Here is a 5,000-nt window from a genome sequence, read left to right on the forward strand (position 1 = left end):
GGTATTATCGGGTGGGCATGGTGGCTATCTTACCTGCCGGTGTTGTAAGAATGATGATGTTTGGTAATGTAGGGGTACATGACGCAAAGATGGTAAATGAACTATTTCACACGATATTTCACGGCCATTAACATCCAAGTCCTGAAATACAGATTTTTTTTGATAACTAATGTGATAACATTAATACGATAAGGAACATCAACTCGACCTACTTTTCAGTGTTAACATCAGTCATGAAGTGTCACAAATTATTACATGGAAGTTAGCAAGAAATGTATAAAAAAGTAATACAAATCGTGTAGATAACAAACAAAAGTTACATTACCCGATCCAAAATATGTTAATATGTGTTCTCTGTTTCATAAGTACGTACTCAAACAAAGATAACAAGCATAGACCATTATAACCTATGAATGAAGCCTGAAGCAGACAAGCTATTTCTCAAATAATTCAAGTTCAACGTTACAAGAATGGGCGGGGTAAACTTCATGACGTCACAAAAGTAGGTGGGGCATAGTGAACCAGTCTACGAGCCTAGTAACAATCTCCGCAGTTCCCTCACGTCCTTTGGCAACGACACGCGTCCCGTCTGCAGTACTCAGGTGAATATGTAGGGTATGGTATACGTGCACATTCACATATGCTTTTAGTTAGGCATTTGTGATACCGAAGTGGCTTTAGATAATCTAACTGCAATTCCTCCTTTGCTTTTAATCTCTCTGTCTCTATCGATCAGTCTACCTTCATCTACCAGTCAGTCAGTATTTCTATGAACTATTTATCTTTTTTTCTCAAAATCCTTCAATTCATCTCTCTCTGAATATTTGGAAATATCTTTCGCAACTAGAATTTATATGCAGATTGAAGGGTCACATTTGCTTATAAATAACTTACTTTAATCTCTCTCTCTCTGTGTCTCTATCGATGAATCTACATTCATCTACCAGTCAATCAGTATTTCTATGAACTATTTATTTATTTATTTTTTTCTCAAAATCCTTCATTCCATCTCTCTCTGTATATTTGGAAATATCTTTAGCGATTAGAATTTATATGCAGACTGAAGGGTCACGGTTGCTTATAACTTACTTTTTTGAATGGTTGTATCCTGTATTGTCAGTGTTAACCAAACTGGAAATGCGAGTTCTCTGGCTGCTACACATGCCGGTGAATAAGTTAGGAACCTCAACCAACAATTCCTGCGTTATATCTTCGTGCTTTTCCTATATCTAAGTCCGTATATCCTACACGCAATATCTCACCCCGTACACTAAGAAGGAAATGTGAGAAAAGTATACATAGTATGGGTTTACCAAAATTACACTTTCTTCATATGCATAGCGAAAATTATTGTTTTGTCCCCACAGCATGTCTGATGAACAACCCGCCGCCGCTCCTGAGGCCGAGGTCCCCCCTCCCTGCCCCGAAACACAAGCCGCCCTTAGCTTATGGTGAGTAAAAGGAAGGGTGATGCCTGTGTATTCATAATTGTGCGGTGAGTTGACGGAGATATTTTGTACGTTTTTGTGTGTTTAAATGCTCAATTGAAAATCGTTCATTGCATCCAAATAAAAATAAAATGTGATTCTGTGCACCAAACTAGCTTTTAAAAGCGACTGCACTACGATGTTCAGACTCCAAAATTCTTGTCTGTTGTTAGTAGCCATGCGCAGCTATTCAAGCCTTGGATGAGCCGCGCGGATACAAGGCGAAGTACTGAGCTACTGTCTCTTATTTAATTAATAGCTTCAGCATGGCGCAAGAAAATATTTACTGTTTTGAGACAAAAAATCAGGCTGTACTTTCATTTGAATGAGAGAAATACCACTCCTGAAGTTCATGTACTCATAACCTTTCTCACTGTCGCTATATTGTATGGTTTTACGTAAGAACTTTAGACATATACTGCTGGTATTCCTTTACTTGTCATGCAACTTCACATGGGTTTGATTCAACGATGAGTACACAGCAGTTCTTTTTCCTCTGCTACTATGCCAAGCCAGTAACCACGTTCAATAAGTTGGGTACGATCTCTCGGCGCTTCCCTTCTCTCTTCGTCCTCAAATACCCCTTTCCTTCTCCCTCTCTCTACTTCTCTTTTCTACTCCCTTTATCGATTCAACCCCCTTCCCCTCCCAACTCTCCACTCTCTACTTTCTCCCCCCCTCCCATTACTCTCCCTTCCCCTCTCCCATACTTCTCTCCTCCCCTCTCCTCCACCTTCCTGATTCTCCTTCACTCCTCTTCTCCACCAACTCCCTCCCTCTCCTCCCCCCCCCCAACTCTCCGTCGCCGGCATCTCCTCAACCCTTCCTCTTTACCTCCCCCCCCCCCTCCCCTTCCCCTACAACCCTTATTCAACCGGCGCATTTGGCAGTTACGTAACAAGTACTCTGCGGTGTTGCCAGGCTACCCGTTCAATATAGACCCGCGATATCCTACAGGGTTGCATTTTTTGGCAGCTCTCCCTCTATGCCACTTTTGGCGACCTGGTACTTTCGATTATGTGATCACGTAACATGGATTCTTACACGTCTACCGGGATTAATAAAAGTGGTTTTGATGCGCGGGAAAACGGAGAAAAATGAGTGCGGACAGTGGTGGACGGGGGGGTCGGCTTTTGACTCTGTGACCTTGACTCGGAGTATGCCAAGGTGCCGATCCATGGTAACAGTAGTAAGATAATCTCGTCTCTTTCCGTTTCCTTCTTTGGTTTCTGGTAACATGTTACTGTATGAAGGGGAGAGACATACTGTTTAGGGGGTGTTTATCAGATTTCATTTTAGTTGTTTCACAGCCATCAGCTGATCGATTTTCGGCCAATAGTGGTCGTCCACCATATGTCTTGCCAGACAGGTGCAAGGTTGTGATGGCGCCATGGCCTTCTCTCTCTCTCTCTCTCTCTCTCTCTCTCTCTCTCTCTCTCTCTCTCTCTCTCTCTCTCTCTCTCTCTCTCTCTCTCCCTCCCTCCCTCCCTCCCTCCCTCCCTCCCTCCCTCCCTCCCTCCCTCCCTCCCCCCCCTCTCTCTCTCTCTCTCTAACACACACGCACACACGCGCGCACGCACACACACACACACACACACACACACACACACACACACACACACACACACACACACACACACACACACACACACACACACACATACATACACACATACACACATACACATACACACACATACACATACACACATACACATACACACACATACACATACAAATACACACACACACACACACACACACACACACACAAGGTAATATGTACTCTTTTCGTTAAAGATGATAATCGCGAAACAGATGTCCTTGGCGCACAATACCCGGTAGTACCTTTGTGGACTACTCAAAGAAATATACGTGAATGTAAATAGTTATAAAATGAGACCAGAAGTGTAGCTACTTTTAAAAAGTGATAACAGAAACAAATAAAACAGATTTTCTTCACTAAAATGATACACAATCATAAATAGATATATACTTTTGCAGATTACGTACAATGGAATTAATGACACATGCTATAAACATGAGGAGAATGCAGTTAAGAGAAGTACATTCTTCTCATTTTATAACATTTTGACACCTATGTTTCTTAGGTGCGGTAAGAAAAAACGCGAGAGTACAAAACCGTAACTTTCGTTCAGTATAACTCTTAAGATAATGGGTGATAACATCGTTAGAGAACAAAAGGTACATGTAGATTATGGGTGATTTTACGTTCGTTATAACGATGTAGATTCTTGTATTTTTTAAAATATAATATAACCATTGTTCTAGAATATAAAATACATATATTATAACATTCATTTTCTCTTTTCTTTATTTTTTTGTTCGAAGACACTGTTGATACCGAGATAAACTGAAAAGCAAATTCTTACATAATCTCCAAATGGTAAGCCTGTTATGCAGGACGGTATTTCTAAGGTCGTTTTTCACATTAACACTTTAATGTTAGGTTGAGGCATTGCAGCATTTTGTCCCTGGCATACTTTGCTTACGTGCGTGTGCCCTACCTATGGAATAACACCAAGGATAATGAGTTGCTACGTGAAGGTCAACCCTGTGTAGAATGAGGGACGGGTAGCTTCGTCAACCTTCCTCGGTTCTTGGTTCTCCTGCTTCAGCTCCGTCTTTTCATCTCCCTCCTCCTCTTCCTTATTTTCCTTTCCTTTTCCTATCTACTGCTTCTCTTTTCTTCTTTCTCTCTTCCCTAGCCTATCTTGGTTTTCCTATATCTGCTTTGTCTCTTCACCTCCCTCTTCCTCAGTTTCTTCCCTCGTTTTCATCTACCTAATGCTTCTCTTTTCCTCTTCCTTTCCTCCCTAATCTTTCTAGGTTATCTTACTTCTGTACATACCTTCCTCTTTTGTCCGGCTATTATCTTCACCTACCTATTGCTCCGTCTTTTCCTCCTTTTCCTCCACCTTTCCCGTCTCCTCTTGCTGCTCCTCTCCCCTACTCTTTCTCCTTCAGCCCCCCTTCTTCTCTTCCTCATCACCCCTTTCCTTCTCCCCCTCTTTCTTCCTTTCATCTTGCAGAACCACTAGCGTTGTTGAGTTCGCCTTGGATCTTGGCTGCAACCCAGCTGGGCAATCGGGGCATTCAGCGTTAAGGTTAAAGACCCATCGAATCTTTAAATAAACCACAAAAATTCAAGTACTGCAAACCAACCTGGTCAGTTAGTGAAATCTTTACAGATACTCTTTTATAAATTTACTATAGTATTGAAAGCTATACCAATATTGATTCCAAAATACAAAATATTAGTTTTTGCTAAAAAACAAATAAACTTGGCCTACCTATCAAGATATCTAGATAAAGGTCTAAGTCTACCACGCGGGGACTACCAGATGATGTTACATAACCTCACGGCATGGTGGAAGCGGAGCACATGTTCGAGGAGGCCGGAAAATAGAACATTTGGGTCGTGGTTAGTTTGTGTGTTTGTTAATAATCGCGCGTGTGAGAGTGCGCGTGATGTTGTGCATGTGTCTTCGT

The 5,000-nt window shown here is 41.7% G+C and overlaps 1 long non-coding RNA gene across 1 annotated transcript in view; it reads left to right on the top strand.

The window, feature by feature from the left end:
* The first annotated feature begins 497 nt into the window (after positions 1-497).
* Positions 498-5,000, top strand: part of LOC119576241 — a 13,127-nt gene continuing 8,624 nt past the window's right edge. Inside the window, exons 1-2 of the long non-coding RNA XR_005229033.1 lie at positions 498-602; positions 1,368-1,451. This is a non-coding gene — a long non-coding RNA (uncharacterized LOC119576241). The remainder of the gene's footprint in view (positions 603-1,367; positions 1,452-5,000) is intronic.

Source organism: Penaeus monodon, chromosome 8 (assembly GCF_015228065.2).
Source record: "Penaeus monodon isolate SGIC_2016 chromosome 8, NSTDA_Pmon_1, whole genome shotgun sequence".
In the NCBI taxonomy this organism is placed as follows: Eukaryota; Metazoa; Arthropoda; class Malacostraca; order Decapoda; family Penaeidae; genus Penaeus; species Penaeus monodon.